The sequence below is a fragment of the Tupaia chinensis genome, unplaced genomic scaffold, assembly GCF_000334495.1.
Source record: "Tupaia chinensis unplaced genomic scaffold, TupChi_1.0 Scaffold000118_1, whole genome shotgun sequence".
In the NCBI taxonomy this organism is placed as follows: domain Eukaryota; kingdom Metazoa; phylum Chordata; class Mammalia; order Scandentia; family Tupaiidae; genus Tupaia; species Tupaia belangeri.
In genome coordinates this window covers 3,550,682-3,574,380 of record NW_006159584.1, presented here as the reverse complement: position 1 = coordinate 3,574,380, position 23,699 = coordinate 3,550,682, and the positions used below count along the sequence as shown (strand labels likewise).

The following is a 23,699-nucleotide window of genomic DNA, read 5'->3' as shown; positions in this document are numbered from 1 at the left end:
TGGATTAAGTTTCTTTTTAACACTCTCATAATACCAACAAATTCCAGCACATGAACTTTTGGGGGAAATATTTAATTAAAAGCAGTTGGTTAACAAATAAAATGTTCTTTGAATGTATTTTCCTCTCATTGGAACATACACTCAGAGTTGAAGAATCAATGGGCCAGTCAGTGACATGGCGGTTAAGATAGCTGGCCGACTGCGTGGTTTTAATCCTGGACCCGGCCACTTAAAATATATGCTGGGCATGTATGCATGTGTGCTCTAAATCCCAAAAAGAGGCATGGAGGAGAAGGAATTGTGGCATCCTTTCCAGTGAGTGCACATGCCCTGTAGCAAATGAAAAAAAAAGTTTAAAAATCAAATCATGTAAAAATAACATGTTGTACCTATGCTATAAATGGAGCACAATTCAGCTATGAATTTTATTGAACATTAATCCAAAAAGATAATCTTAGTTGTACTCACAAATTAATTGCCTCAGCAACATAGAACAAAGGCAGTATGTTTTCTTATATTTATTCCCTTAGGCAAGGTAAATGTTGGCAGCACAAAATACAGTGAATGACAAATCAATAGAAAAAGGCTGAGAGAAGAACTACATAATTGCAATTTGGACAGATAGTATTTTACTGAAATGCCTAATTCCTGCCGTTGAAATCTGCCATTTCTGAAATAGCACTGCAGGCCTCTCTACAAATAGGTAATAATCTAAATGACAGAATTTTTAAAAATTAGCAAAAAGGAATATCTACTTTGATTTAGAATTCTGTATACATACATAATAATCTGAAATAATATCTGGCTGTGAGTCCTTTTTTATTATATAGGTAAACAAAAAATCATTTTAATCAAACTGTGATATCATTCTCTTCCTTTCAAGAAACATGATTATCCACTTGTTTACTATGACTTCCAACTCTGATTAAACAGAAGGAATTTGTGGCAAGATGAGATTCTGTTTGTTCACTAATGACAGGAAATACTGAGCAAGTTGCAGCTCCTCTGAGTCAAAGTTTCCTCTAAGAAAAAAACAGAAGTCATAGTCACCTCTGTGTCTGAGATGATAGGAAAAATACAGGAGAAAAGTGTGGTTGGAAAGTGAAATTCTGTTGGGCCAGTCCGGTGGCCTAGTGGTTAAAGGAGCCAGATCTCACGTAGCCAACTGTATGGTTCGAATTCTGGCCCTATGGTTTGAAAAACACACTGGTAAATGTAGGTGTATACCCCAAATCCTAACAGGATGGAGAAATAGAGGAGCCAGGATTGTGGCATGACCATACCGCATTTTGGGTATTAGTTTCTTCCTCTCCCTATCTCTCTGTGAAGTGCACATGTGCGTATATGCCTAAAAGCCTGAGAGGGGAATGGAGGAAAGAGACTGTGGCATATCCATCTCCCCTGAAGGGTAACTTTTCAATTTCCCTCTCTCAATCTCTGTTGAACACACATGCCCTATAGCAAAAACCTAGGAAACAAAAACAAACAAAAAACAACCAGAAAAACTATCGCAGCATTGCCAAAGTTGACTATAATAAAAATCATAATTTCCTCATTTTGCCAATAAGAAAGTTGAAGTTCAAAGAAATAATTAATTAGCCTAATACTGAAAACACCTATTTTATAATTTTTCACTTTATTTATCTATTCCTTTATGTAATTAACACATCGAACTTTTATGTCCCAGGCAGTGTACTGGATGTTAAGTATAAAGTGGCGAGCAAAACAGACAAGGTATTTGCCTTCATGGAATTTATTTCACATTCTCGAGGGTGCTATGGACAAGCAAATGGTGAACAAGCAAATATATAATTATAGTTTTTGGCAAGTATTATGAATGAAAAACTTAAGTTGTATTACTCAGGGTTCTCCAGAGAAACAGAACCAAAAAGAGGCATTATCTATCAATTAACCAACTGATAGATATGAGACAGAGGCAGAGATTTATTATAAAGAATTGGTTTACCTACTTACAGAGAAGTCTCACAATCTGCCTTTGTAAGCTATGGAGCCAAGAGAGTGAGCTGATGGTATAGTTCCTGTCTGATACAGAAGAAGATAGTGTCCCAGCTCAAAAAAAGTCAGGCAGAGGGACCAGCAGTTAGTGTAATGGCTATGTCGCTGGACTCCCATGTAGTAGACTGCGGTTCGAGTCCCGGACCTGGTGGCTTAAATTCATGACGGGCGCGTGTGCGTGTGTGCCCAAGATCCCGAGAGGAGAATGGAGGAGAAGGGATTGCGGTGTGGCCTTCCCCTCTGGGGGGTGATTTCTCGCTTTCTATCTCTCTGTCTCTCTCTGCCTATCTGGTGAGTGCACGCACCCTATAGCAAAAACCTCTCCAAAAAAAGAAAAAAAGAAAAAAAAAAAAGTCAGGCAGAATGAATTCTCCCTTATTCTGTCTTTTGTTTTACTCAATTCTCTGCAGATGAAATGAGTAAGACCTACTCACATTGGGTAGGGCATTCTGCTTTACTCAGTTGATTCATTCAAATGTTAATTTCATCCAGAAACACACTTACAGCCACACATAGAACAATGTTGAAGCAAATATCTGGGTACCATTGAGTCCAGGAAAGTTGCCACATAAAATTAACCATTACATAAGTGCTATACAAATAGTTTGAGGGCAGCAGGTTGTGTGGTGGTTAAGGTGCTGGATCCCACATGGCTGATTGTGTGGTTTGGATCCTAGATCCAATGACTTGAGAAACACACAGCATGCATGTGCGGGTGTTCCCAAAATCACAAGAGGAAAATGGAGGAAAGAGGATTGCAGCATGACAATACCCTCTAGAAGTGATTTTTCACTTTCCTTCTCTCTCTCTCTTTCTCTCTTTCCCCGCCCCCTGTCTATTTCTCTCTGCTAAACATATGTGCCATATAGCAAAAAATTAAAAAAAAAAAAACTTAGAAAGGCCTTTTTGAAGGTCTTCTGTAAAGGCTGTGAGAATAAAAAGGAACCAGATGGGAAAGCATCATGTTCAAAAATCTTGTCTCCTGTTCACTGGTATAGCTCAGCACCATACTGGCAATGCATGTGTGTGTTCTGTGTTGGAGTGTTGGAAGAGTGTGTTGGGGGAGTCTTCCATGTCTCTAACATAGATCTCACTTCCTTAGAATATAACTCTATGGTTGTAGTGATATATTATGTGAGACACTAAGTAAGAGGGAATGAAAAGGAGAAAAAGTCAGGTTGAATACAAGTACATGGTCAGAAAATTTGAACTCCAAGAAGCTTCCAGTCCAGTCTGCAGGACTTTGTTGAACAAGATTGTCAAGCGTAAGGAGACAGAGACCACATCAGTAAGATTTTTCACACATGAGGGCTCAATTCTATCTTGCAAAATGTGCCATTCATTAAGTTCTTTTAAATCTCAGCAAGGTGTAGAATTTTAGGGGGCTGTAGAAGTTTCCTCTCTCTCACTTTCATCTTACTTGTCTTATTTTTTTTCCTTAAAACTCTGTTTTGCATCAGGTAAACCTATGAGTGTTTACATAATATCACGGAAACCATGTATACCTGCTTTGTCATTTACCACAAAACAGTGTTTCCCTCCGATGAAAGAGAAAGGTATTTTGTGCAAAAATAAGAGAAATAGAAAAATGAAAAGAAACACTCAAAAAAGTGCCTCAATCTCATGTCATTCATACAATCAACATTTCCATAAGTGTTTGATTTTAAAGGATGATTCATCTAAGAAAGCAAAGAGAAGTTTTCTAAAGTGATTATATTCTTGCAGTAGTTATCATCTCCAATTGCAAATAAATGTAAGTTGGTGAAACTATGAAGAGAGCAGCATTTTATAAATTGTTGAGCACAACTTGAGCATTTGAAACTCCAGTATGGCAAATCTGAGAAGATTATGGCAAAAAAATCGCCCGGACAAGTACCTCTATTTGCTTCAAATGAACAGTCATTTCTGCATATATAACTTCAGGTCTAGTGACTTAAAAGTGAATGTGGCTAATTCCAGAATACGAGCCAAGCCCTGCAATGATTACACTGAGTGCTCTTGGAACAGAAAAGTGTTAAAAGCATTAAAACCAACTTCTAACACAAACCTCGAAGTTAGAAGGCTCTATGCTTGGTCCTCTGCCTAGAAGTTTCTGTCTTTTAGTGTAGGTACTGTTTTGCCCCATGTAGATATACATATTTTATCTGTCATCAAATATTTACTCATTTTTTAAGAATCAGCTTTGGCTTCTCCCATGTTTTGCCATATAAATCACTCTGTGCCATCATTTGAATGAAGACCCTATGACGTTCATTTTAGGTGTCAACTTACTTAGAAGGTGTTTTTAGAGAAGGTTAAAATATAAATTGGAGATTTTTGAGGAAGTAGATGCCCTGCATCATTTGGATAGACCTCATCCAATCTGCTGAAGGCTGAGAGTACTTAAACAGGCTTAAAAAGAGCAGCCTCCCGGATAACCTTCAGGCTGTATCTGCCCATGGACTCTCCTGGGTCTTTGCCCGCCAGCTCTTCAGACTGAAACTGAACCATTAGCTCACCTGAACAGGTTTGGCTCACACTTCAGGTTTTGACCTTCCTAACCTCCATATTTCTCTAGAGAGCACTAATATAGGACTTGGTGTTTATTTTTCTAGACAATAAATATGGATGTGAAAAAAAAAAAGTAACTATCTTTTTTCAACTGCATTCAGTTTCTACCGTAACTTATCATTCTGCCCAATACACAACAATTAGCCTTGCCAGTTCAGGTGAATCCCATTTATATTAGTAGTTTCATAGTAATTTTAAGATTTCTCCATCTCTTTCCAGCTTTTATAGATTCTAAGCCCCAGTGGCCTTTCACGCTGAGAGTGATGGCGGAGAAGGGCTAACTATTACTCGGACACTGAGGTGGATCTCTTTTACTTATTCATTGAAATTTACCATTCGATCCTCCTAAATTCCATATTCTATGGACTCAACTTTTCCTTCCTCTGGTTTGTTTTCTCATTACTGTAGGGTACATTCCAAGGAAACTTCCTAAGAAAGCACTAGAGAAAATATTTGCAATTTTATCTGAGAACGTTTTTCTACTTTTGCATTTTATGCTAATTTGTCCAGGCATCACATCTTAAACTGAAAATAATTTATCTCACATAAATTGAGGATGACCCAATGAAATAATATTTTTCATTCATCAAAATGAATAATCTATTAAAAGTATGAAAATTGCTGTACATAGTACATAATAGTAATTATTATTAGAAATAAAAATTATTATACTATTTCAGAAAACAAATGCATACAAAGAAAATAAATGGAATGAATTCTGGAATACTATGGCATAGTGGAATAACCATACTTGGTGACAATTCAATGTATATTTCAAAATACCTACAGGAGAGAGGATTTCACATGCTCACAATACAAAGTAATAATAAATATTTGCAATGATGGATGTGTTATTGCCCTGATTTGATCATTACACATTGTATACATGTATTTTAAAAAATGACACTATACTCCATTAACATATGCAACTAGCTTATGTCAATTAATACTTATAATAACACTTTCAAATGAATAGTATTTATATACACTTTCAAATACTGTATGCAAAGATGGTTTTTATGAAGTGCTATGTACAGGAACCAGCACATGGAATAATGGTTATTTTGCTGAATTACCACAGAGTCGACTGCAGTTTGAGTCCTAGACCTGGTGGCTTGAAACTCACACCAGGTGCGTGTGCATGCATTCACAAAATCCAGAATGAGATGGAGGAGAAGAGATCTCAATGTGACCATCCACTCTGAGGAGTGATTTCTCACTTTCTGTTTCTCTGTCTCTCTCTCTCTGCCTTTGTGGCAAGCACGTGCTTCCTACAGAAAAAAATCATTCTCTTAAAAAAATAAATAAATAAAATGCTATTACAACTATTTTTCATTTAAATACCTCCTGGGAAATAAATGCTCTTCTTTTCAGCCATGATAATATTATTTATTTATTAAAAAGTGTATTGCTACAATATTTATATTCATTTTACCTACTTATTTGTCTTTAAAAAACATTACTAATGAAAAAAGACAGAAATGATGGCAAAGTGAGAATTCACCACCCAGGAGAGATGGCCATGCTGCAATTCCTTCTCCTCCTTTCTCTTCTTGGAATTTTTGGGCATGTACATACACACATGGACCCGGCTTGTTTTTACAAGCTGCAGGGTCCAGGACTTGAACCTCTCAGTCAGCCATATGGGATCTAGTCACTTTAACCACAATGCCACAAGCTGGCCTGGTAAAGATGCTCTATATAAAATATTTTTACCATTAACTGCATATGATAATTTCTAAACATCTATTTGCAATCTACACCTCTATTTGACTTACAAGCTAGAATACTATCTTTATTTGGAAATGTCCGAAGAATCTTTAATACGACAAAAATTGACCTTGATCTTTTTTCCTAAATATTTTCCTGTTTCCTTCTTTTCATTCACCATTCAAGCATTTGTGTATGCCAGAAATATCGGTAGTACATCTTACTCTCCCTTTACTTTATTCTGTCCTTGATCAATAAATTCTATTTGCATCTCAATGGAAAGCACACTACAAAAGATGTTGAGAAATACATTATTTCAGTTTGATTGCAATGTACCCAGCTTTTCTTTTTTTATTTTTAACTGAATAAAACCCAGTAGTTTCTGCCATACTGTGGTGGTTGAGAGAACTCAAAGAATTAAATTCCCTATAATTATAGATAAACTCAAATCTTGTAAGTCAAAATTATCATGTATAAATCTACTTGAAAACTTAAGTACAAATTTTGAGATACAGATCATGAGGGACAGAGGACTTTAAGAAATAGAAATGGTAGCCTTGCATGAAACAGAAGTACCGAAATTAGGTCCTAAAGGAGTATTGTTTGAATTACTGAAAAGGCAATCCAAGGGGTTCTCAGTGTTACTGCTGAAAGTTAATCAATCAACATGACACAAATCAAAGACACATGCCTCAGTCCATTCAGGCTGCTATAATAAATTGCTATACACTGGGTGGCTTCTAAGCAACTGAATTTGATTTCTCAAAATTCTGAGGATTAAGAAGTTCAAAACCAAGGTGTCTGCAGAGTAGGATTTGGTAAAGTCCCACTTACCAGGTTGTGAACAGTAATCTTGCGCTTGTCCTCCCATTGTAGAAGACACAAAGAGCTCCCTCTGGTCTCTTTTATAAGGGGACTATTATAATCGAGTTTATGAGAAATCATCCTCATTACCTAATGCCCTCCCTCTCAAAAGCCCCACTTTCTAATATCTTGGGGGTTCGAGTTTAACACACAAATTTTGAGAGAACACAAACATTCAGACATTACCTTAACACATTGACTCACCTTTAATATGAGAATTCTGGCCCTCAGTATTTGTTGAGGCCTCAAATGAATACTGACTTTAACCTGTTGCCTTTAGTTTGGTGAGGAATTATCACTCCCATTTGAGAGGTAAGACTGAGATGTTAAGTGACTTAGATATGTGAGCATAGCTAACTGGTCGTTATTTAAGATCGATATCAATAGGTTCCTTTTTCTACTTTTTGTTTATTCAGTGAATTGTCCAGTCCATCTTGTATTCAGATGTGTTAATCCTATTTGAGGGTTTTGGTTATTTAAGATCGATATCAATAGGTTCCTTTTTCTACTTTTTGTTTATTCAGTGAATTGTCCAGTCCATCTTGTATTCAGATGTGTTAATCCTATTTGAGGGTTTTGGGGGACTAGTTATATATTGAATGAGCACTTAGACAGGTTGCATTAATCACATCATTTTTTTAGTATGCAATCTTCATTTCTTAAAGGGAATAAAGGTGGTAAATATAAGGCCATGATGGCTAGTTATTAATTAGTAAAAATTTCTCTAAAGCATAAAATCCTTGCCCAAGAAACAATATTATTTCGACTTGCCAACTTTAAAGCTAGGTCTTCTCTAGAAACAAGCCTGACAGTCCATCATGTGGGAAAATTATGATGAAGAGAGAACTTTAAAAATATGCCTCATTAAATTATTATATATTCATGAGGGAAATAACTATTAACTAAATGGCTTGCAGGGTGAGAATTTGAGACAATAGGCTAGAAAGCAAGAGACTGTAAATGACATTCTTTATTAGTGTTTATATTTTTGAAAATGTCCAAAATTTACTTATGTAGACCCAGTATAGTTAACTTATTGTCCATGTTCCTTTATTTTTTACAGATGACTAATGATTACAGTGTTAATAACAGGACCAGTCATGGGTTTTCCTTGAAATTTGAATCGATATAATGGAAATAATTTCTTTTAAGCACAAATGATAAAAATTGCTTTGTACAAAGATGAAAATTAAAGGCACTAAAAATGTACTTAATATTGTACAGGATAAACTTCTCAGCAGATAATTTGTACTGTCTGCTTCAAGTTCTCCAGTAACTCCACTACAGTTTAAGAATGAGTCTTTCATGGTACTCATGAGGTTCCTGTGCAAAATTTTAAAGGGGAAATGCTATCACAATAGAAGAAAAAGAGAATGAAGAATAAAAATAATATCAGATCTTCGAGTCTAAGGTGCTTTAAAGGTCACTGAGTCTCTTTTCTTTACTTTGTACTTGAAGGGATTCCAAAGAGTTTGGGTGAAGCAGTTCACTCCAGATCATGTATCTAAGCAAACCTGGATCCAAGACCAGATACCAGTCTCTTGATTGTACATTCATTTCTCTTTCTACAGCACTCTTTAGCACTCTTTCTCTCCTTGCTATAAGCCACAATTTATTTAATCTAATAAAGCAGTAAGATTATCAAAGCCATCTGTAGAAACTCTGTCCCCCCCCTTCCCATTCCTAACTAGCACTGTAGATGGTCCATAGGCAGGACCCTTTCCTAATCTGTTATGTGAATTTCAGTATATTTTGCCCTTGTTTTTTCCTCACTGTACATTTGTTTTCATTATGTTTCCATTAACCTAAGGATCTAGAAATATGACATATTAGAATTGTTCCACACTCCCAAATACAAAATAGAAATGGCAGGCATAATATCTTGGTAGTGGAAAGTGGTTAATTACACATTGAACTTCAGTTTGCATTTTTTTCAGTAATACCTGCATATATTCCTTATTCTATTTTGGGGGTGGATTGTTAAATTCATTTTCATATACTTAGATACATTTTTCAAGAGAGACAAATTTTAGTTCCATAAGAATTAAATGTACCATTGCATAAATTTAAAATTAAAATGTTTTGCTTTGTTTTTATTTTTGTTTTCTTAAGTAAATGGCCCACACACAGAAACACACATCCAATTTTCCTTTTCCCTATTGATAAACAGAGTACATATGTGTGTGTATGTATATACATTTTTATAATTTAAAAGAAGTGATTAAGTAGAGAGAAGTTATTAATGCAATCTATGGTCTTCAGTTTTAAAACACTAACTATTATTTGCCTACATTATTGTTTAATTTTAAAGTCCTTCTATAATTCTTTTTTCTGAACAAGGCAATGAGATAAAAACTTTCCAGTAATCTATAATAGGAAACGCAATTTTATTCCCCCAAGAAAAAATAAGTTTAATTCTATAACACTAGTAGGAAAAGTAAAAAATGGTCTAATAATCATAAAATAGTTAAAGGAGTCAGACCTCAAGGGCTATAATCACGTAATTGTGGATAATCCAAATCTATGAAACCATATATTATCCAAATTGGTAAAATATGTGTATTAGTTAGCTTGGGTTGCCATAACAAAATACCACAGAGGTGTGTGGCTTAAAGACAGGAATTCATTTTCTTACTGTTCTGAAGCCTGAGAAGTCTAAGATCAAGGTGCTAGCAGGACTGGTTTCTCATGAGACCCCTCTGCCTGTCTGGCAGACTGCTACCTTCTTGCTCAGTCCTTTTCTCTGTGTGGGAACATTCCTGGTGTCCCATCTTCTTAAAAGGACATAAATCCTATTAGATTAACCTTACACATACACATTTACAGCTTCCTCTGTAGTTCTAGCCAGTCATCCAAGCAGCTGCATTTCATTAACTACCTATATCTATATATAATAATAATCTGTAAGTAGAGAGATAATCTCTTTATTTAGATATAGATATATATTAGATATAGATATCGATAGATAGATAGATAGATATAGATAGATAATTTGTCAGAGGGCGTGTGTGCTTGCTGGAGAGAGATAGAGAGAGGGAAACTGAAAAATCACCCCCCCAGGGGATAGGCCACACCCAATCCCTTTTCTTTTCTCCTCTCAGGATTTTGAGAACACACAAACACACACCTGGTGTGATTTTTCAAGCTGCCAGCTCCTGAACTAGTACTGTAGTTGGCCATGTGGGAGTCTAGCACCTTAACAGTCATGCCACAAGCTGGCCCCCCCTTACCAGGCATTTTAATAGATTATGTTCATTTATTTTTCCTGCTAGAGCATAGATTGTGAAACAAGCCTTAACAAATTTAAGAAATTTAGAGTGAAACTAGAAATGTTTTTTAAAAAGAAATAGAAAATTCACATATAAGGAAATTAAACAACAGTCTCAACAACCAATGAAATAAAGAAAAAATCAAAGGTGAATTAGAAAACATTTTGAGACTAATTAAAATAAAAGGCTAAAATATACCAACAAAATGAGATGCTGCAAAAGCTATATTAAGCAGGATTTTTAAATGATAAATACTTACATTAAAAAAAGATGAAATCAGGGAACCAGCAGTTAGCGTAATGGCTATGTCGCTGGACTCCCACGTAGTCGACCGCGGTTCGCATCCCGGACCCGGTGGCTTAGAACTCATGCCGGGCGCGTGTGCGTGCACGCCCAAGATCCCGAGAGGAGAATGGAGGAGAAGGGATTGCGGCGTGACCATACCCCCTGGGGGGTGATTTCTCGCTTTCTGTCTCTATGTCTCTCTCTGTCTGTCTGGCGAGCGCACGCGCCCTATAGCGAAAATCTCTCCAAAAAAAAAAAAAAGATGGAATCACAAATAAACATTCCACACTTTAAAGAACTAGAATAAAAAAGGAACAGTCTAAGCCCCAAGTTATCAAAAAGAAGAAAATAATTATGGAGCATAAAGAACAGAAAAATAATAGAAGAAAATCAATGAAACTAAGTATTGATTTTTTGAAAATATAAACAAAAATGACCGGTCAGCTGAAGGGAAGCAGAACATTGCTGTATGATGCTAGAGACCACATGGAAAGGTTTCAGTTTCATATCTTAGGTCTGATTTAACACACTTGGCAATGCTCATAGGCTCATCCATGATCCTGGCTGGTAGGCTGCAAAGCTGAGAAGGAAATTACTGCACACAGACCCTCTGAAGGATCTCTCTTCTTTCTCTCTCTCTCACAAATTAACAACAACAAAAAGACTAATCTTTAGCTAGACTAAGATAAAAAGAAGGAAGACTCTATTAAAAAAAAATTAAAAATGAAAGAGGACATTACAATTGATGCCACAGAAAGTAAAAGAATATAAGAGACTAATATGAACAATTATATGCAACAAACCAGATAACCAACAAGAAAAAAAAAAAGGAAGAAAAGAAAAAAAAATAATAATCCAAGAAATATATATCCTACCAAGACTTGATCACAAAGAAATAGAAAATCTGAATACCCATAAATTGTAAAGAAATTAAATTCAGTAATCACAAACTAACAAAAAGTCCAGGACTAAATTGCATAACTGGAGAATTTTGTCCAACATTTAAATAATTAATACCAATCTTTTTTAAACTCTTCTAAGATTTTTCAGACATATTTTATGAGGCCTCCACAATCCTGGTACTAAATCAAACAAAGACATTACAAGGAAAGAAAACCACAGACCAATATTATTGATGAGCATAAATACAAAACTCCTTAAAAAATATTAGCAAACCAAGTTCAACAACATATTAAAATTATCGTAGACCATGGCCAAGTGAGATTTTTTGGGAGGATGCAAGGATGTTCAATTATAAAAATTAATTAATATCATTAACAGAATGAAAGATAAAAAACACATAACCATACCAATAAATGCAGAAAAAGCCTCTGACAAATTGATATCTTTAATGATAAAAAAAAAAAAACTCTCAACAAGTTAGGTACAGAAGGAATTTACCCCAACATAATAAAACTGTATGAAAATATCAACGCTGACATAATTTCTAATGGTTTAATACTTACAGCTTTTCTTCGAGATCAGGAATAAGACAAGGATGTCCACTATTGCCACTTCCATTCAACATAGCACTGGAAGTCCTAGAAAAAGAAATTTAGCAAGAGAAAGAAATAAAGGACATTCAAGTCAGAAAGTAAGGATAAAATTATCTCCATTCACAGATAACACAATCTTATATAAAGTTATCCCTAAGGATTTTACACACACACACACACACACACACATACACACAACTGTTGGAACTACTAAAAAAATTCAGCAAAGTTGCTATATACAAAATATAAAAATTAGTGGTGTTTCTATTCACTAATTGAGTAATTAGAAATTAGGAAAATATTCTCTACGATAGTAACAAAAATGGTAAAATATTTTGGAATAAACTTAACCAAAGAGAAACAATTGTGGTTTTGTTTTTGTTTTGTAGGTACAGCAAAGTGGGGAGTTTACTGAAGGAGAGGGAAGGAAAAACAGAGCTCCCAAGAAGGGAGGGGTCTTAGAAAATGGGTTGACAAGAAAGAACTATGGGAGGTGTTTTTATTTGGGTCAAAAAGGGTTATGTCAGGACTCGTTCTAAGGTGGGACTTGTGCATACATTCCCCTCCTGGTGGAGAAGGGCACATGCATGGGAGATGAGTTCAATTATCCTACTAATTAGAATGGGTATGAAGGTCAGACAAAATGCATATATTTGATATTGGATTAATACCCAAACTATATATGGAATTAAATTCAATTACACAAAAACAATAGCCTAGCGGGACCAGAAGTTAGTGTAATGGCTATGTCGCTGGACTCCCATGTAGTTGACCGCAGTTCGCGTCCCAGACCCAGTGGCTTAAGACTCACCCCTGGCACGTGTGCGTGTGTGCCCAAGATCCCTAGAGGAGAATGGAGGGGAAGGGATTGTAGTGTGGTCATCCCCCCTGGGGGGTGATTTCTCGCTTTCCGTCTCTCTGTCTTTCTCTGTCTAGTGAGCACACGCACCCTATAGCAAAAAAAAAAATAGCCTAACTAAAGATGAGTGAAGAACTGAATAAGCATTTCTCCAAAGAATGCATACAAATGGCCAATGGGTATATAAGATAATCAGCATCTCTAATCCCTGGGGAAATTCAAAACCCCCGAATATCACCTCATACCTGTTAGGATGGCCATTATAAATATAAAAGTAAAAAATAAATTAGGAAATAAGAAGCATTGTTGAGGATGTAAAGAAACTGAAACCTTTGTGCACTATTGGTGGGAATTTATAATGAAGCAAACACTCTGAAAAACATTGGAAGTTCCTCAAAAAACTAAAACTAGAACTTCAATATGACCCAACATTCCTAATTACATATGTGTGTATGTGTGTGTGTGTGTGTGTGTGTGTGTGTGTGTGTCTATCTCCAAAAGAATTGAAATTAGGATCTTGAATAAATATGTGCACTTCCATGTTCATTGCACCACTATTCACAGGAGTGGAAACAACCTAAATATCCATTGGTGGATGAATAGATAAAGAAAATATGCATTTACATATAGTGGTACAACATTCAGCCTTCAAAGAGGAAGGAATCTTGCCATATGCTACAACATGAATGCACCTTGATGACATTATGTTGAGTAAAATAAGCCAGAAGAGAAGGACAAATATCTCAATTCTGTTTATGTGAGGTACCTAAAATATCAAACTCTTGGAAGTAGAAAGTAGTATGGTGGTTGCCAGGGGTTAGGGAGAAGAGAAAATGGGGAGTTGTTTTACTTTTATATTTTATTATTATTAATTAGAGAGATTTTTGCTACAAGGCATGTGCGCTCACCAGAGAGTCAGAAAGCGAGAAATGACCGCCCAAGAGGGGGTGGCCATGTCACAATCTCTTCTCCTCCATTCCTTCTCAGGATTTTGGGCATGAATGTACACATGCCTGTCATGAGTTTTAAGCCACCAGGTCCGGGACTCAAACCAGAGTCAACTATGTGGGAGTCCAGTGACATAACCACTGCACCATCTGCTGGTCCTGGGGACATGTTGTATAATGGATATGAAGTTTTAGTCACAAAAGATAAAAAAATTCAAGATATCAGGGACCAGCCAGTTGGCGTAGTGACTATGTCACTGGACTCCCACGTAGTCAACTGCAGTTCAAGTCCCGGACCGGGAGGCTTAAGCTCACACCTGGAGCATGTGCATGCGTACCCAAGATCTCAAGAGCAGAATGGAGAAGAAGGGATGCAGCGTGGCCATCCCCCCTGGGAGGTGATTCCTCACTTCCTGTTTCTCTGTCTCTCTCATTCTGGTGATTGCATGCACCCTATAGCAAAAATCTCTCAAAAAAAAAAAATTCAAGATATCTGCTATACAACTATGTGCATATAGTCAAACATAACCTACTGTATACTAAAATATATGTTAAGGTAAATTGCAATTTTTTAATATATTTAATTTTTTAGTTAAAAGATACTCTGAATCCATCAGGACTATGGACACAAATATGCCTATATAATATTGTGCAAAATAATATTAGAGCTACTATATGACAATATATAGAGAATAATATGGTAGAATAGAGAAGGAACACTTAGCTAACATCCAATGGCTGCTAGGATTTCCCAGACAAGGCTTTCCTGAAGAACTGGTATTAAAGCTAGGAAATGAAAATAAATGGTACTTTCCACATAAATTCAGGTTTAGAAGATGAAGTAATATTTCCATCAAAAGAAGGAGCATGTGGGAACCAGCAGTTAGCGTAATGGCTATGTCGCTGGACTCCCACGTAGTCGACCGCGGTTCGTGTTCCGGACCCGGTGGCTTAAAACTCACGCCGGGCATGTGTGCGTGCGTGCCCAAGATCCCGAGAGGAGAATGGAGGAGAAGGGATTGCGGCGTGACCATCCCCCCTGGGGGGTGATTTCTCGCTTTCTGTCTCTATGTCTCTCTCTGTCTGTCTGGCGAGCGCACGCACCTTACAGTGAAAATCTCTCCAAAAAAAAAAAAAAAAAAAATTAAAAAAAAAAAAAAAAAAAGAAGGAGCATGTGAGACAGGCTAAGAGCAATAGGAAACATTTTTTACTTCGAGGTGGGGAGGTATTACATTTGGGAAAAGAGATTATAGAAAGCTCTTGTACTATTTTTTAAGAGTTAGGTGTTTTTAAATAATTATTAATTTTATTTTTATTTGTTTATATTATTATTTTAAATTTTTTAATACAGGGCATGCATACTCATCAGAGAGAGAGAGAGAAAAGAGAGAGAGAGAGAAAGTGAGAAAGCAAGCTGTCAGGTCTGAGACTCAAACCGCAGTTGGCCAGGTGGGAGTCCAGTGCCTCAATTACCACACCACTTGCCAGCCCCAAACTCTGATCATTTTAAGAGTCTTCCTACTTGCACATATGAAGAGTAGCTAAAATGCTATATATTAATATATTCATGAAGCATACCATACAAACTATTAAGTGTAGTGTATATATAGATACTAATTTTTTTGAGTTTTTTTTTTTTCCCTTTTGCTATAGGGCATGTGCACTCGCCAGAAAGACAGAGAGACAGAGAGACAGAAAGCGAGAAATCACCCACCCATGCTGCAATCCTTTCTCCTCCAATCTCCTCTCTGGATTTTGGGCACGCACATACATGCGCCCAGCATGAGTTTAAGCTACCGGGTGGGGGACTCGAACTGCGGTTGACTACATGGGAGTCCAGTGACATAGCCATTACACTAACTGCTGGGCCCAGCACAAGTAATATTTTAATGGAGCTCTTATTTGTTTGCTTAACACATTTTTGGGGGGAGAGATTTTTGCTACAGGGTGTGTGCTCTTACCAGAGACAGAAAACAAGAAATCATTCCCTGGGGAAGACATCCACACCAGAATCCCCTCTCCTCCATTCTCTCAGGATTTTAGGCACATATGCACACTCACTCAGAGTGAGTTTTAAGGCACTGGGTCCAGGACTTGAACTGTGATCAACCATGTGTGAGTCCAGTGATGTAACCATCACACCACATGCTGGTCCTTGTTTGCTTAACACTCTTTATACAAGGTCACTAGTAATCTAGGGAAAAGGAGAGAGAATATATACTTTCTAAGGATATCCCTAGTGACTTCTTTCATAAAAAGTTGAGGTGCTAATGGTATATCAACAAGGCAGAGTATCAGTTAAATGAAATATCCTTTAGATTAGGAACAGAAGTTTCAACAAAAGCACAGACTGCATTAACAGTTGGATGGGCATTAGCCATGACATGTTTGTCCTTGATGTTTAAAGATAATTGCCACTGGGTGGGTTTCTCACAATGTGAGAACATATTTGGAAAGCCAAAGTGTGTGACCAGCTGCTCACAGGTGAAAGCTCTGTTGAGCCTTTCATTTTTGGCAGCTCAATCCCTTTCACTCATGCCCCACATATGCCATTGCTTGGGAAAATGTGCAGAATCCCCTATTGTTTTACACCAATTCAATTGACTTGCTGCTGTTTCCCACTACTGCACAGCTGTGTCAAAGGGCTTGCATGCTGCCTGAGGAGCTGCAACTATAAGCTTAACAGCAGACCACTTTTAAATAGAGCTTCAATTGTGACTTTCAGAGAACCTGTTTAAGAACCAGAGCATACATGACTGGAAGGGATCACACATTTTAAGCAAAGCCTTTCATTTTATAATTGTGAAGATGTAAGTTTATAGAACTTAAATTCATTGCCAAAAATTCTACATTGCCTAGTATCACAGTGAGGTTAGTGTCCTTTCCAATACATGTTATTAGAACTGTCCATTGATGACAACATTCTGTCCTTTCCTTTTGTTTTCTTCCTTTATTCTTTCCTTCTTTCCGTTTTCTTTCTTATATCCTTCTGTGTAATTAGCCATTTACTTATTAATTCATTAATTCATTATTTGGATTTCCAAACCTCTAACATGTTCTAGGATCATCAGTAATTTTTAATGACATAAACCACAACTGAAAAATAATAGCTAAGACTTCAGAAACAGGATGGTATAGATTCATTTTTCTGTTTCTCTCCTTTAATTATCATTATATAAACTGTATAAAGGAAATTATTTAAGAGACAACAGTAAGAAGATTCAGAGCTAAAAAGAAGGCAAAAGACAAGCTCTTGAACATGGGACTTGAGGAATAATAATGTGGTGAATTCTCTTTTTTGTTTTTATTTTTTGTTTTTATCTCTATATATCCCAAGTACTGGATGAGCCTATAACAAGAAAACATCAATAGGTACAAAAGAAATAAACAAACAAACAAAAAAACTTGTTCTTTCTAAGAGGTTTGAGAAAGCTGAGTTCCAACAGATCTCGTAGGGATACCCAAGGCAAAAGTTCTGCTCAGATACTTCGCAAAGGAGATACTGCTTATGTACTTTAGATATCTTTTATAATCCCTAAATTCTCATGCTAAATAAGATGATTGCCTCAGGGAGGCCTATAATTTCATAGATATCCTAACTTGTTCCTAGCACAAATCACTAATGGAATCAAAGAAGGATGCTTATCTCTCTACGACCTCAGGAAATAAAATAATGCAATAACCTGGAAGAATTTTAATGAGTATAGGATTTTTTTATTGTACCTTTGATTTTTTAAATTTTTAAAGTTTTTCTCATAATTGTTTATGTTTTTATAAAGCAAAAATTACAAAATATAAGTTCTCTTCTTTCCAACAAAGAACTTGTATTTTTTGGCTGTTAAATGTTTCTTCCCTTGTCTCTCCTGCCCACCCTCTACCATCCACTCTCTACCACTCACTCCTTTCCCTTAGTCTCTGGCATCTACAATTATCCTATCCACATTTATCTCTCTGGATCTTTCCATTTCTGCCATAAAGTGCAGACATTCGGTACATATTAAGAGGGGATATACAGTGTATATCAAAGTCTGGTTGTACCAATTTACATTTCCACAACAATATAAGTGTTTCCTTTTCCTGGAAGCCTTGCCAGAAGTTTTGGTTCTTTATATTTGTGATCCTAGCAATTCTAACTGGGGTTAAATGATATCTCATTGTGGTTTTAATTTGCATTTCCCTTAGGACAAGAGACTGAACATTTTTTTTTTTCTTTCTTTGGAGAGGTTTTTGCTATAGGGCACATGCACTCACCAGACAGAGACATAGAGACAGAAAGTGAGAAATCACCCCGCAGGGGGGATGGCCACGCTGCAATCCCTTCTCCTCCATTCTCCTCCCGGGATCTTGGGCATGCATGCACACGCACCTGGCATGAGTTTAAGGCACCAGGTCCAGGACTCAAACCACGGTCGACTATGTGGGAGTCCAGCAACATAGCCATTACGCTAATTGCTGGTCCTAAGAGACTAAACATTTTTCATACACATTTTGATCATTCGTAACTCTTCTTTGGAGAGTTGCCTTTTCCATTCATTTGTCTATTTTTAAATTGGATTATTCATATTTTTATGGGTGAACTGCCTGAGTTCTCTACATATTCTGGTTATCAATCCCTTGTCTGAGGACTAATGAGCAAATATTTTCTCCCATTCTGAGGGTTGTCTTTTCACTATAATTGTTGTGTCCTCTGATGTGAAGAAGCTTTGAAGTTTGATGTAATTCTACTTGTCTATTTTTGTGATTATTGCCTGTGCTTTGGGAGTCTTATTTAATAAATTTCTGCCTACTCCATTTTCTTTAAGAGTTTCCCTTAAGTTTTCTACCATAACTTTTATAGTTTTAGGTTTTACATTTAAATCTTTGATCCATTTTGAGTAGAATCTTGTTAATGGTGAGAGAAAAGGGTTTTGCTTCATATGTCCACTTTATTTTTCTACAGGTGGATATCCAGTTCTTCTAGCAACATTTACTGAAAAGACTTTCTTTTCTCCACTCCATTAAGAAGATCAGTTGGCAGTATGATTTGGGGTTTATTTATGGATTCTCTATTTTGTTCCATTGGTCAATGTGTCTGTTTTTGTGCCAGTACCATGCTAATTTGATTATCACCACTTTGTAATATATTTTGAAGTCAGAGAGTGAGATACCTCTTACTTTATTCTTTTTGCACAGCATTGAGTTGGTGACATGAGGTCTTTAATTTAAAATTTAATATAAGGAATAACTATCTACGTATACCTCAATAAAAATTCCTATCTAAATATTTTAAAACACCAGGAACTTATAAAAATAACAATATTACTGCTTATAAAATAGCACAGCATTTTGTGACAGTGCAAGAGTGAAAACCAATATTATAATCATAATGCTTTTCAAAAGTTTTAGTTAACCATGAAAACTATAATAACTGTCCTAATATTTTTAAATAGACATGTTAAAAGAAAAAGGGCAACAAATTACTTAACTTTTACTTCTCATAGCACTTTATTTAACAGAAATTAATCTGTGGTTTTATTTTTCTCATAATTTTTAAATAAAAATCTTCAAAGGGACTAGTACCTTCAATAGCAATTATACAATATTATTATAGAGTAGATTATCATGAATAAGATAAGGAAAAGTTCCTTTTCTTACTTTTTCAAACCATACACTGTGTGCACCTATGAAATTTCTTAAAATTTGCCAGAGGGCATTTGTGGGGGGTATTTGCCAGAGAGAGAGAGAGGAGGTATAGGGAGTGAGAAAGCATCCCACCGTGGGCAATATTCAAAATGCAATTCTTTTTCCTTCATATCTCCCTCCTTTAGGGCTATTGCATAAATGCACACATGCCCTCTGTGGTTTTCAAGTCACTAGGTCTGGGACTTGAACTGTGCAGTCAGACATGTGGTGTTCAGCCACCATAACCACCTAACCACAGGCTGGCCCAAGGGTGAAACTTGAGGACTACAGAGTGGTAAAACCAAAGCAACTTAGTCTTTTCTTGAGTTATGAAGAATAACAGATAACTATCTTTGAATTAAAAGGGAAAGATTTCTATAGATAAGGTGAAATTAACTTTCTTGAAAATTAAACCAAAACAAAGGAAATGATCTAAAGAATGTAAGTGCAAGAGATACATAAAAATGAGTTTGAGACTTAAAAATAATCTCTTTAGCTTTCAGGCTTTCATCGTGGTGTTTTGGTTCATTACTAACAGAAAACAAAAAGAAAGAAGCTGGAGGATTTTATTGTGATTAGAAAAGATTCAAATGGCTTTCATGGGCATTTGCTCCAAGTGAGATGTCCTTTCTCAGGAGGGTCTTGCAATTTACTTTAGATGGTCCGTGTCCAAATTGCATGGATGCCGAGCATTGTTAGAAGAATGACAGACTAAAATAGGGAACTGAGCAGTATGTAAGTCAGAATTTACCCATCTGGAACTAGCAAGCCAAAGCAAGAATTGCCTTATGATCTGCAATTTAGATGCTAAACATTAAGATCCTTTCTGAAACAAAATGCTATATCTCAATCTGAAAATTCCAGTAAAGTACAGCTGTAGGTAGCACTGACACTCAGAATCATGGTTCATGGAAAAACAGCAATAGCTTTCTGAACTATCAATAGATGTTCATCCTCTGGAATGGTATTTCTTAATTGTTCTTTTAGTGAAATACAAAGTTATAGTTTGGTGTTATCATTGAAAATTAATAATAGAAAAGTATGAAGGCTGATAATTGGAAATCATGTTAAATACAAATGCAACCATAAGAGATGCAGTTCATTTCAAAATTGCTATGATCCATGTTGTACACTTTTAATTACTTATTAAATTTTTTTTTTTTTGAGAGGTTCTTGCTATAGGGCGCGTGCACTCACCAGAAAGACAGAGAGAGACAAAGATATAGAAAGTGAGGGGACCAGCAGGTAGCGTAATGGCTACATCGCTGGACTCCCATGTAGTCAACCATGGTTTGCGTCCTGGACCCGGTGGCTTAAAACTCACGCCAGGCGCGTGTGCGTGCATGCCCAAGATCCTGAGAGGAGAATGGATGAGAAGGGATTATGGCGTGGCCATCCCCCTGAGGGGTGATTTCTCACTTTCTGTCTCTCTCTCTCTGTCTGTCTGGCCATACCCCCAGGGGGTATGGCCACACTGCAATCCCTTCTCCTCCATTCTCCTCTCTCGGGATCTTGAGCACACACGCCAGGTGTGAGTTTAAGCCACCGGGTCCAGGACTCGAACCATGGTTAGCTACATGGGAGTTCAGCGACATAGTCATTATGCTAACTGCTGGTCTCATAATTACTTATTAAATTCTTAAATAACAGACTAATTTCAAATCATTTCTGCAGTTATCCATGTTCTGCTTTTATTCAGGTATGACTACAAAGGTGCTGATGGAAATGCAAATTAAAATGTTAATAATGTCCATAATATGTCAAACATAAGTCAAGACAATCCTTCATGGTTTTTCACAAGAATTATTCTAATTATTATCGATATCGAATATGATAAAATTTAATTCTTCATTAAGTACATTGTCCAAAAATCACAAACGTACTAATTAGTTGAACTGAGGTTGAATTTGGATATACCCTATTTCAACGACCATATCTTTCGTGTTTTGCCATGAATTATACTAAAAATTTATATGCACATCTTCACAGGACAACTCAGTTCCTCATAAAATATGCCTCTCTGAAGTTAGCTCAAGCTTTGATCACCTGAAATATTCTTCGAGCCCGATCACCTTTCCGATAAAACGTAGGTAGTAATATCGTTGAAGATGTAAAATGTTAAAAATGGTGGTCACTGGAGTGTGGTGTTTAAAGGATATTTTAAAAGTCTATTTCTACTAAGATATGCCCTCCCTCAATTGTTTTACTATGTAGTATTCTCAGTAAATAATGTTTCTAAGATTTCAGAAACCAAGTACAAAACATATATATTTTGTAGGTAAAGCACTACTGCTTATGTAGATAGAACAGGACAGATATCAAACAACCAAGCAACTTCAAATCAATTTAAAAAACACTGAGTACCAGGTAGAGAGTAAGATGCTGATGACATGGGGGAAAACAAGCTTCAATAGAGTCTGAGTTTTATTGCTAAAAATCCTCTCAGGTCTAACTGCCATGGCACATGTAAAAGCAGACCTTGGTGTTAGACAAATTTTGTGTCAGATTTAGTTTTGCAATTTACTAACTCTATGGATTTGGTTAAGTTGGTCTACTTTCCTGAACTGTGTTCCTTCTATTAATTTGCAATACTAAAAAGTCAATTCAGAGCATATTTTTGTCACAATTACATTAAAGAATATGCACTTTAAAAATCTAGTATAGTGCCTTTGGATTAATAAAAGTGAATTTTGGCCATGCAGGCAATAATTTCCACAGATCACAGATACAAAGAGAAACTGTTCCATTTTCTTTTCCTAGTCTCAAAATATGTACCTCAATTTTAAACTTCCTGTTGCATTTTTCAAAGCACTGAGATGATTATCTTCTAAAGTGTTTGTAGAGGACAAGTTTGCTTAGATTTTTTTATACAGGAAAAAAAATTATCTAGTTGTATATGAGCGAAATACCTTGCTTTATCAATATAATACTATTGTGACCTGGTAAATAGGTCTATGTGCCTATTTTCTTTTCAACAAGATTATTATGTCAAAATCTTTGATTTGAATACAAATCTTTTTTTTTTTTTTTTAGTTTGTTTGCTGTTGTTATTAAGAGATTTTTTTTTTTTTTTTTTTTTTTTTTTAGTTTGTTTGCTTTTGTTATGAAGAGATTTTTGCTATAGGACGCATGAACTTGCCAGAGAGACAGAGATAAAAGACAGAAAGTGAGAAATCACCCTCCCTAAGGGGGCGATAGCCACACTACAATCCTTTCTTCTTCACTCTTCCCTTGGAATTCTGGGCATGCACCCACACGCACCCAGTATGAGTTTTAACTCTCTGGGTCTGGGACTCAAATTGTGGTTGACTATGTGGGAGTCCATTGACGTAACCATTGTGCCACCTGCTGGCCCCTATAAATTATTGTTTTTAAAGTTTAACTGGTACACCTCTATGTTTGTATAAGCTATGTACCTGAAGAAAGAAGGGTTCACCAGGCAAGCATTCGGTCTCACTAATTCCAGCAAATTTCTAGATTCACTTGGTAATGGTTGATTCAGTGTCTCATGCAGAAAGGATAGTAAGTCTTCTTTGAAAATTATTGTCAAATTTTGAAGCATCATACAGTGATGAAAATAAAATGAAAAATGAGAAGCAACAACAACAAAAGGACAATTAAAAACCATAATCTATATCTTTCAACCTAATTCAATGCAATCTTGCTAAAAAAAAAATACCCCAGCAGGCCTTTGGCAGAAATTGACAAGCTCTTCTTAAAATGTGTGTAGAAATGCAAATGGCTCAGCATAACCAAAGCATTTTCATTAAGGAAGAAAAAGTTGAAATACTTACATTTTTCAGTTTGTAAATGTGCCATAAAGGCACAATAACTAAGGCATTGTGGATCTACAAAAAAAAGTTGAGAGTCTAAGAAAAAGAAAACATTTATGATCAGTTGACTTTTGACTAAAGAAGGTAAATAAATGAGGAAAGAATAATTTTTGACAAGTGATGCTACAACAATAGGATGTCCATATGCAGAAAGATGAATTTAAACTCTTGCCTTTCACCAAGTACAAAAATGAACTCAAAATAGATC

At 36.1% G+C, this 23,699-nt stretch overlaps 1 long non-coding RNA gene across 2 annotated transcripts in view; it reads right to left on the bottom strand.

The window, feature by feature from the left end:
* The window catches only part of LOC102503178 (uncharacterized), a 43,226-nt gene that overhangs the window by 12,957 nt on the left and 6,570 nt on the right, over window positions 1-23,699 (bottom strand). For both annotated transcript variants that reach the window (XR_333950.3, XR_333951.3), the window contains one exon: window positions 12,161-12,235. This is a non-coding gene — a long non-coding RNA (uncharacterized LOC102503178). The remainder of the gene's footprint in view (window positions 1-12,160; window positions 12,236-23,699) is intronic.